The sequence below is a fragment of the Gopherus flavomarginatus genome, chromosome 6 (genome assembly GCF_025201925.1).
Source record: "Gopherus flavomarginatus isolate rGopFla2 chromosome 6, rGopFla2.mat.asm, whole genome shotgun sequence".
Taxonomy (NCBI): domain Eukaryota; kingdom Metazoa; phylum Chordata; order Testudines; family Testudinidae; genus Gopherus; species Gopherus flavomarginatus.
Genome location: NC_066622.1, coordinates 51,623,025 through 51,633,699, shown reverse-complemented (window position 1 = coordinate 51,633,699; position 10,675 = coordinate 51,623,025). Strand labels below are relative to the sequence as shown.

The window sequence follows — 10,675 nt, the reverse complement described above, 5'->3', positions numbered from 1 at the left end:
AGACCATAAACCTTGGAATCAAATGAACCTGAAAGGCCGTAGAAGACCCCAAAAGGCCCTTGGCAAGTGGAGTGCAAGGCTGAGGAGAGTTTCCCTGCAAGCTTACCTCTCCATTCTCGTTTTCCTGTCCTGAGCGGCAAAAGCCGGGAAGCAGCTTTGGGTAGGGAGGGGATACCATATGTGTGCAGTGGTTAGACGGGAACAGCAAGGAATGGACTGGTGTCAAAACAGATAAGTAAAGGTTAATAGAACAGGAGTACTTCATGTCTCTTTTGCCTGTAAAGTGTTAACAAGTCCATGAGCCTGGCTGTCACCTGATGAGGGGACCAATCAGAGGACAGGATACTTTCAAATCTTGAGGGAGGGAAGTTTTTGTGTGTGCTGTTAGAGTTTGGTGGTTGTTCATTCTGGGGCTCAGAGGGACCAGACGTGCAACCAGGTTTCTCTCCAATCTCTCCGATACAGGCTCTTATAAGTTCAGAATAGTGAGTACTAGGTGATAAGGCGAGTTAGGCTTATGTGTTTTCTTTATTTGCAAATGTGTATTTGGCTGGAAGAAGAAGCAAGTTCAAATTTGTATTTTGCTGAAAGGATTTTAATTTGTACTTGTATACTTAGACTGGGAGGGTGTTCCCAGTGTCTATAGCTGAAAGACCCTGTACCTATTCCATTTTAAATTTACAAAGATAATTTGTACTGTTTTTTCTTTCTTTAATAAAAAACTTTTCTTGTTTAAGAACCTGATTATTTTTTTATTCTGGTGAGACCCCAGGGGTCTGGATCTGGATTCACCAGGGAATTGGGGGAGAAAGGAGGGAAGGGGGAGAGAGACGCTAATTTCTCTCTGTGTTAGGATTACTGTCTCTCTCAGGGGAGAGTCTGGGAGGGGAAGAGAGAAGGAGGGGGGAAGGTGAATTGTCCTCTCTGTTTTAAGATTCAAGGAGTTTGAATCACAGTGATCTTCCAGGGTAACCCAGGGAGGGGAAGCCTGGGAGAGGCAACGGTGAGGGAAAGAGTTTACTTTCTTTGTGTTAAGATCCAAAGGGTCTGGGTCTTGGGGGTCCCCGGGCAAGGTTTTGGGGGGATCAGAATGTACCAGGCACTGGAATCCTGGTTGGTGGCAGCACTACAGGTTCTAAGCTGGTAATTGAGCTTAGAGGAATTCATGCTGGTACCCCATCTTTTGGTCGCTAAGGTTCAGAGGGGGAATTATAACATGACAACTGGTATGGAGTGAAACTGTAAGCATCTTCTGTATGCCTGATGACTGCATGTTTGAGAGAGTTATGTGGGAAGTGGAGGCTTTGAGTGGGCTTTCAGAGGAAATGTAATGGAAAGGCAGCAGAAAGTGGAATCCCAGGTTTTTAAACAATGCTCCAATGACACACCAAAAAGCTCAGGTCTAGTTACTCATTCCAAATTAGAATAAAGTTACAGCAAGATTTCATCATAAATGAAGTCAAACCCTAAAGATTTCAGAACACAACTGCTATAGGGAGCCACGAGGGAAGCAAGACAAAGTCAACCTTGTCACAGAGAGACCCAGTTCAACTATTTCTCTTTTTTAAAGCAGCATAATCTCCCCAAACGGAAGGGCACTCTTCCCAGAGAAGGGTCCTTGAGAGGGTTTTCCTTGTTGGTGCAGGCCATCCACCTCCCCAAAGGCGGGAGCTAGGTCGACGGAAGAAAATTCCCACCAAGGTGGACTGACGTAGTCGTGCTGATTTATGTTCCCCGTGCAGACCAGGCCCGAGGATTGGTGCATCCTGAACAGTGAAGTCAAAACAGCTCCATCTGTCAGGGTGCGCATATGGGAAACCCGCTCTTGGGTGACGCGGCCATGCCGCCCTAACCCCAGCGTAGCAGCAAAGGCATTTGGGGAGGCAGTGGGCCTAAAACGACGGAAAGACCCCTCCAGCACAGGGTTGTGACAGCCTGGTCGCCGTAGCACAGACAGGGTGGCCACCAAGAGACAGGAACAGACAGCAAAAGCCAAAGCAGCCCCAGGGCAGGGGGCAAGGCTGCCTGCTGGATGAGGGGACCGGGTGGGACAGGTGTTTTGGACAGGCCATCCTCCCTTCAAAGGAGGAAGAGCCCAAGAAGGAGGGCCAGGTAAGAAGCTACAAGCAGGGAAAGAAGCAGACCAGGCAGGCAGCTTCCCTTGGATCAATAGAAGGCATTGGTCCAAGCCCCCGCCTCCAAAAGCAGACTAGAGAACAGATCAGCTGCAAAAAACCAGGGAAAGTCAAGAAAGCACATAGCCTTGTAAGCCACAGGTAAAGTTTCAGAGCTGAGCTTTGATTTTTCTCTGTTTGCCCCATCATCAGGGGGAATGACAAAGATGCCAAGAACTACAGAGCCTGCAAAAAAAGAGCAGTCACACAAACACAGAAAAAAAGCTGCTTTGGTCAAAACCAACCACAGAATTGCATGCTGTACTAAAGATATCCCAAGACTTTTGTTTTCTGTCTTTTCAACCAACTGCCAGGGAAAAATACAAACACAGTCCCCCACTACCACAAATTATGCAGTCAAGTTTCCCTCATTTGGGGAAACCACAAGGGTCATCAAACACACAGTGCAATGGAGAAACCTCACTCTAGAAAAAACCCCCTTCACAGTCATTGTATGTCCCCTGCCAGGTAAGCATGAGCTTCTACTGCCCAGCCGCTGCCCACCCTCACTCTCCCCAGACTTATAAGACACGGGGCTGACCGCTCTCCCCGACCCCTGGCCTTGCCCACACTGGCCCCCACTGCCGACAGCTGCCCTGCCGCATCCCTGAGGCCCCTCCCTTCTCCACACAAGGTCCCGGTGCCAAAGTCGGGCCCTACTGGGCAGCCTGCCTCCTCTCCCACAATGCTCTGCTCGCACACAGATCTGCATACATGCTCACGCGGCTCCGCCCCTCCGCTCAGGCCCCTCCCCCTGCCTGCCCGGGCCAGGGCTCTTGCGTGCCCTGTAATTGTAGCCGGGTCCCATCCCAGGCATCTAGGCTATCAGAGAGACGACATGGACCACCTGCTGCTGGGGAAAGAGTGCAGCTTGCATTTTGCTTCTCTCTCTCCCCACTGCAAGTTGGTCCAATGCAAGAACGACCTCCCCTGCCTTCTCTCACGTCAGTTTCTCTTCAGTGCAGAAGGTCGGGTGTTGTCAGCCACTCTCCAGAAACTAGAAGACCACTCCATCCCTTTTGTTACCTGCCAAGTGAGGCTGAGTGCACTGGCAGGCAGCACCGTTTGAAGAAGTAGAAGATTGGACAAATGACCAGGGAGGAGTATAAAAATATTGCTCAGGCAGGCAGGAGTGAAATCAGGAAGGGCAACTCACGCTTAGAGTTGCAGCTAGCAAGAGATGTTAAGAGTAACAACAAGAAGGGTTTCTTCAGGTATGTTAGCAACAAGAAGAAAGCCAAGGAAAGTGTGGGCCCTTACTGAATGAGGGAGGCAACCTAGTGACAGAGGATGTGGAAAAAGCTAATGTACTCGATGCTTTCCTCCTACCGCCCCCGCCCCCTCTGCACAAACAAAATCAGCTCCTAGACTGCTGCACTGGGCAGCACAGCATGGAGAGGAGGTGACCAGCCCCCTGTGGAGAAAGAAGTGGTTCAACACTATTTAGAAAAGCTGGACGAGCACAAATCCATGGGGCTGCATGCGCTGCATCCAAGGGTGCTAAAGGAGTTGGCGGGTGTAATTGCAGGGCCATTGGCTATTATCTTTGAAAAGTCATGGTGATGGGAGGTCCCGGACGACTGGAAAAAGGCTAATGTGGTGCTCATCTTGAAAAGAGGGAAGAAAGAAGGAGGATCTGGGGAACTACAGGCCAGTCAGCCTCACCTCAGTCCCTGGAAAAATCATGGAGCAAGTCCTCGAGGAATCAATTCTGAAGCACTCAGAGGAGAGGCAAGTGATCAGGAGCAGTCAGCATGGATTCAGCAAGGGCAAGTCACGCCTGACTAACCTAATTGCCTTCTGTGAGGAGATAAACTGGGTCTGGGGATGAGGGGAAAGCAATGGACATGTTATTCCTTGACTTTATCAAAGCTTTTGGTACAATCTTCCACAGTATTCTTGTCGGCAAGTTCAAGAAGTAAGGACTGGATGAATGGACTATAAGGCGGATAGAAAGCGGGCTAGGTCGTCGGGTTCAACGGGTAGTGATCAATGGCTCCACGTCTAATTGGCAGCCGATATCAAGCGGTGTGCCCCAAGGGTCAGTCCTGGGGCTGGTTGTGTTCAATATCTTCATTAAAGATCTGGAGGATGGCGTGGATTGCACTCTAAGCAAGTTTGCAGATGACACTAAACTGGGAGGAGCGGTTGATACTCTGGAGGGTAGGGATAGGATACAGAGGGACCTAGACAAATTAGAGGATTGGGCCGAAAGAAACCTGATGAGGTTCAACAAGGACAAATGCCAAGTCCTACACTTAGGACGGAAGAATCCCATGCACTGCTCCAGACTAGGGACCGAATGGCTAGGCAGCAGTTCTGCAGAAAAGGACCTAGGGATTACAGTGGATGAGAAGCTGGATATGAGTCAACACTGTGCCCTTGTTCCAAGAAGGCTAACGGCATTTTGGACTGTATACGTAGGGGCATTTCCAGCAGATCAAGGGACTTGATCGTTCCCTTCTATTCGACATTGGTGAGGCCTCATCTGGAGTACCATGTCCAGTTTTGGGCCCCACACTCCAAGAAGGATGTGGAAAAACTGAAAAGAGTCCAGCCTAGGGCAACAAAAATGATTAGGGGGCTGGAAGACATGACTTATGAGGAGAGGCTGAGGGAACTGGGATTGTTTAGTCTGCAGAAGAGAAGACTGAGGGGGGATTGATCGCTGCTTTCAACTACCTGAAAGGGGGTTCCAAAGAGGATGGATCTAGACTGTTCTCAGTGGTACCAGATGACAGAACAAAAGGAGCAATGATCCCAAGTTGTGGTGGGGAAGGTTTAGGTTGGATATTAGGAAAACCCTTTTTCATGAGGAGGGTGGTGAAGCACTGGAATGGCTTCCCTAGGGAGGTGCTGGAATCTCCTTCCTTAGAGGTTTTTAAGGTCAGGCTTGACAAAGCCCTGGCTGGGATGATTTAGTTGGGGATTGGGTTGGACTAGATGAACTTCTGAGGTCCCTTCCAACCCTGATATTCCATGATTTTTAAGCTGTTCCCGTGTATCAAGGTGAGCTGCAGCTCAGCGAACCCCAAGGATCTGAGGCCAGCTACTTTGCAGCAGAGGCAAACCAAGCAGCAGGTACAATGCGGGGTCGCACCCCGCTGGCAGATAGAATCTCATGTCCAAGATCCCGGCTCCTGTTCCTTTGCAAAGTGTGTGCTCTTGCTCTGGATTTGAGCTGTGGGCCAAGTGCCCTCTGGCTTCTCGTCCGGGCTCCGTCCTCCATGCGCCTGGGCATCAGCAGGACTGTCTCACGAGAGCAGCTTCCCCACCCTCGCCACATCCCAATCTCCGCCCAGCTGGGGAAGGAGCAGAGGCAGCCCGGAGAAAAGTCTCCTTTGACCGCCGGACACGGCCAGAGTATCTTATCTGTATACCCACAATGCATTGCCCGCAGCGAAGCAAGTCCCTGGTCAAGGGGCTGGTTTTGCTCCCTGTGTCCCCGGTTCCCATGATCCAACTCGGGCTGTCAATCGGGTCAATTCCATTTCATCTAAAAGCTAGCGGTTTAGCGGGCTGTGAGAGTACTCACCCTGACTTGTGGTAGCATACGCAGTTGCCCCAGCAGTGCCCTTGCCATGTGTTCTCTGCACTCTGCTTTCTTTTCAGTTTGTATAAATCTTTTGCCTTTTGCTAAAGATTTCTGTAAAGAAGAACATTATGAGTTTGTACCCAATTTTTTGAGGCTTTGCTTTGGGGAGGCTGTTCCCTGTTGTGAAAAGAACAGAAGGGTGCTACCTGAACTGGTGTCAGTGGCTCAAGCTTTTCTATCAGTGTATGAAAACAACTCAGAGCTCTGAAAATGACTGTTTGGGATTTCTGCCTCTTTTCTTTTTTTGAGCTCATTGTGTTAGTGAGATGGTTCCTAGCTAGCCAGGGGACTGTTTTGTGATGTGTATTCTGGCTCTCTGGTTTCGTAAGTTTTTGGTTATCACAGTTGAAGAGCAGCAAAGAAACGTGTTGTTTGTGGCCTGGTCTACACTATGCTGTTAAACTGATTTTAACAGCCTTAAATCAATTTAACGCTGCACTGTCCACACTACACTGCTCTTATATCGATTTAAAGGGCTCTTTAAATCGATTTCTGTACTCCTACAAAACGAGAGGAGTAACGCTAAAATTGATATTACTATATCGGATTAGGGTTAGTGTGGACGCAAATCGATGTTATTGGCCTCATTATTTTATAGTAGCTACCCACAGTGCACCGCTCCAGAAATCGACGCTAGCTAGCCTGATGACCCCACACCACCGAATTAATGTGCCTAGTGTGGACGTGCACAATCGACTTTATAATATCTGTTTATAAAATCGGTTTAAGCTAATTCTAATTTATCCTGTAGTGTAGACGTAGCCTGCATTAACGTTTGGTTTGTCCTAAGAGTGTATGGTTTGGAGTCATTTGTAACTCTTCGGTTAGTTATTGGCAACAGCTTATATTGGGCCCCTGAGTTGAAAGGCTGCTCTTGCAGATTTTAGTTTGTCATTGTTGGAAGGTCAGTTGAAGAGCTGCTTTCTTAATCTAGTCCATGAGGGTTCTTACGCCGCCCTCCTTAATATACCTTCCAGAAGGTGATTGCATGGTTTCCCTCATCTCTCCACAGAAGAGAAATTGTCCATGCCTTTCCTGTTGTGAAAACACCAGTGTTTTCAAACGTTTTGCCCAGATGAGGGATAGTTCATAGGAGCAGAAGAGGAGGAAGGTTGTGGCTCTTTGAGTCAGTTCCTAGCGTTGAAGGCCAGAAGGAACCAGCCGATCACCTCAGAGGGACTAAGGGGCACCAATGCCCCAATAGCGAGGAACTGCTTTGATGCAATTGACTGTATGTTTGAGATAGTTGTGTGGGAAGGAGCAGAAAAGAGCATCGGGGCTGCGGAATAGCACTTGCACGGGCTTTCTTTCCCCTGGTTTGCTGTAAGAGTTAAGAGTGAGAGATGGTAGTCACAGGTCAGTGGGTGGGTTTATGGAAATTATGAGTCTAGAGGGGAAACCAGCGAGAGGAAGGCATCTGCAAGACTTGTCTGTCTTTGAACAGAATTATGTATAAAGGGTTCTTGCTTTGAATTCTTCCATAGAGTTTCCTAGTTATGGTGTTTGTTGCGTGTCTGGGAGCTCGTCCTGGTGAGGTAGAAATGGGTGGGCGCAGGGGTGTGTGTGCGTGGCAGAGTGTCAGCATTGTTTCTTGGTTTCCTGGAGCTAAGATCAAAGGATAGTGTCTGTTCTGATCAGTGTAATCTGTGATATGTCTTTGATGTGAGGATTATCTATTAGCTTGATTTTTGAAATGAGAAGGTTAGTTAGAATAGAAAGAGCTGGTTTTGTCTACTTCATGTATTGACTAGGTATTGCAGTGTCTCCAGCAGTGGTGTATCTCTATTAGGAAGAGAACCTTTCAATTAGAAAAACAGAAAAGAGTTAAACTGTGATGATCTTTCTTTCAAGCACATTCTTTGAAAATAGCAGAAAAATCTGGTATCTATAGTGTTTTTGTTTTTTATGATAATACAGTTATGGTTTCTTGAAAGTGTTTTGTGAGTCTGCAGATGTGAGAGGTTCTTCTTTGTCTTGCTAGAGAATTATTTAAGAAGCTGGACTTCTTCTTTCTGCTGTGAATCTTTTCAACAGTATGAGGGACAATGCTTTCCAGACTCTGGGTCTGTTGGGGAGATGGTTTTTTTTGTTTTTGTTTTTCTTGGGGTGGGTGCTTGGTAATATTTGAGATTACATGTACATCAGCAACTGCATGAGTTACACAGATTTCTCCCCACCCGACTACGTTCTATGTATCTTGGTTCGTAAGATCAAGACAAGGCACTAGGTGTCGTGCTTCACCGGCACACAGGGGCCCCAATCCTGATTTTTTCCACCCAAACGGACTGTAATCTAAATGCTAAATAATAACCCTTAACTTCTCATTATTGCCACCCTCAATATTGGAAAATCCCCAAAATCACAACAGTGGCTTACAAATCATGAGGATTCTTTTTTAAAAAATGTAATGTGGGTTCTCTATCTTTTCCTTCGGTTTTCTGAACCAGCAAGCTAGAAACTTACCCTTCTAGTGCAGCCTGAGCCCCAGAGAGCAGGAGCCCCTGGTGCCTCGGGCTGGCAGGCAGTGGGGGTTCCTCACGGTTGTGTGTTCCACACTTTGATCTCAGCCACCAAGCATCAAGTGTGATCTCCTCAGGCACTAGAACAGCCTTAACATGGAGTCATAGACAGCCCCCTCGGGCACCCTGACTCTAGCTGGGCACCCAGGTGTAGTAGAAGCTGCTGTAACATGCAAACTCTGCATGTCCTTTAGGGCTAACCCTAGCAAAACAGCCAGGATCCCTCGCTCTATGCTTAGAAGGCGTGCCATCTCCCTGAGGTCCAAGCAGCATCGGGGGTGGGGACAACAGTTTCTTCCTGACAGGGATTTTTATTCCATTTCCCCAGAGCTCAAGCTGATGGGGCCAAGTGTTTGTACAGGTCTCTGCCTCCTCGTGGGTGTGTGAGGGGGAGCAATCAACCAGGTCTTTTGTCCACGGATGATCCACAGTGGCCTGTCTGATGTCTCAGTCAGGGCCTTCTCTTGTTGGAAAGGAGATGACGCTTCGTCTGGTAAACTAGCGTTTCACACTTGGTAATGCTTCTCTCTTGACTGGTGCCGGGTGGCAGCAAGGGGTTTTACAGCTTTAGTGCCAATGCTTATATATCACCTTACAACATAGGCTACGGCTATTATAGGTGAGAAGAATGCATGCAGCAACTCACGAGCTTGTCATAAAAACTCTAAACACATTTTATGAATCTAATGCCTGTTTTAACAACACTAACAAACAGGTGGGCAAGACTAGTTTCCAGCCATGCGTTTGTCACTTTTCAGTAAGGCCTAGGGGCCTTAGCATGAGCTGGCACCTGGTCTGCCAATGTCAGAAGAGGATCTTCCCTCTCTTATCCCCAGGTGTCTGTACTGGGAGCAGTACTGTTCAACTTATTCATAAATGATCTGGGGAAAGGGGTAAACAGTGAGGTGGCAAAATTTGCAGATGATACAAAATTGCTCAGGATAGTTAAGTCCCAGGCAGCCTGCGAAGAGCCACAAAGAGATCTCACAAAACTGGGTGATGGGACAACCATATGGCAGATGAACGTCGGTGCTGTTAAGTGCAAAGTAATGCACATTGGAAAACATAATCCCAACTATCCCTATAAAACGATGGGGTCTAAATTAGCTGTTACCACTCGAGAAAGAGATCTGGGAGTCGTTGTGGATACTTCTCTGAAAACATCCACTCAATGTGCAGCGGAGCATTGGGAATCATATAAGCAAGGGATAGGTAAGAAGACAGAAACTATCGTATCGCTCAATATTAATCCATGGTACGCCCCATATCTTGAATACTGCGTCCTGATGCCGTCACCCCAATCTCAAAAAAGATCTGTTTGGAATGGGAAAGATTCAGAAAAGGACAACAAAGATGATGAGGGGATATGGACCAGCATATGTCTAAGAAGAGATTCATAAGATTGGGACTTTTCCATCTTGGAAAAGAGACGACTAAAGGGGGATACGACGGAGGTCCTATAAAACCATGACTGGTGTTGGAGAAATTAAATAAGAAAGAAAAAAAATCTGTGGCTCCTTCGGCGGCAGCTCAACCACACTGCTTCTTCTGCGGCAGTTCGGCAGCGAGTCCTCCCTCCCTTCCTCTTTGGTAGACATTTGGTGGCAGCTCAAAAACTAAGACAAGGAATGGGGACCCGCTGCTGAATTTCCACACAAAGAACCCAGACGTGCTGTCCCGATACCAGATGCGCCCGTCCCTTTGAATTGGCTTCTCCATGCACCTGCTTGCTACGCTGGTGCCTGGAGCCAGCCCTGCTCCCCGTGACAAGCAGGGGCTGGTGCAGAGCGTGGCAGGGCAGGGAGATGACATCTCCTCTAATAGCAGGGTACTTTTACAGCAAGGGGCAGCACCTCCCCGCAGTAGCACAGACCCACCTACTCCTCCTGCTTTCTCCTGACACCAGTACCACCCTTCTCAGCACCGCCTCATGGCAGCATCTGCTTCCAGACTCGCACCAGAAATGGGAAGTCTGGGCCAGGCCTGGCAGTAGCTGTCAGGAAATGGAATCAGGAGACACAACCACTCCCATGGTGCTATGGGGCCCATCCTGGCTGGTGGAAGATGGAGGCAGTGGACACTACCCACTCCCATGGTGCCGTTAGGTTTTCAAGTGGCGTTCCCCCCCAGGGGTTGGGTTCCAGGAGAGGTTTGGCTATCTTAAGGGATTGACGGGGGGTTGCTTGGAGGAGATTTCAAGACCAACAGCAAAGGAGAAGTTGGACAGTTGCCAGAATACCAGGGAGACAAAGCGGTGAGGTGATACCTGTTACTGGACCAACTTTGGAGTCACACCAGGGTCTTCTTCATGCAGGGGAAAGGTGCTCAGGGGCATTCACCAGTTCAATAGAAGGTAGAACGCTCCTGCCCCGAACACCAGACTTTCC

General features: G+C 48.4%; 2 non-coding genes and 1 pseudogene across 2 annotated transcripts; 2 read left to right on the top strand and 1 right to left on the bottom strand.

Moving 5' to 3' along the window:
- Positions 1 to 2,485: 2,485 nt before the first annotated feature.
- On the bottom strand, positions 2,486 to 2,650 carry LOC127054607 (U1 spliceosomal RNA). The gene has a single exon (XR_007775287.1). It is a non-coding gene; the product is annotated as a U1 spliceosomal RNA (small nuclear RNA).
- Positions 2,651 to 5,766: 3,116 nt separating this feature from the next.
- LOC127054623 (U5 spliceosomal RNA) lies at positions 5,767 to 5,881 on the top strand. Its single transcript, XR_007775299.1, has one exon. It is a non-coding gene; the product is annotated as a U5 spliceosomal RNA (small nuclear RNA).
- Positions 5,882 to 7,352: 1,471 nt separating this feature from the next.
- Positions 7,353 to 7,554, top strand: LOC127054616 (uncharacterized; annotated as a pseudogene).
- The last annotated feature ends 3,121 nt before the right edge of the window (positions 7,555 to 10,675 follow it).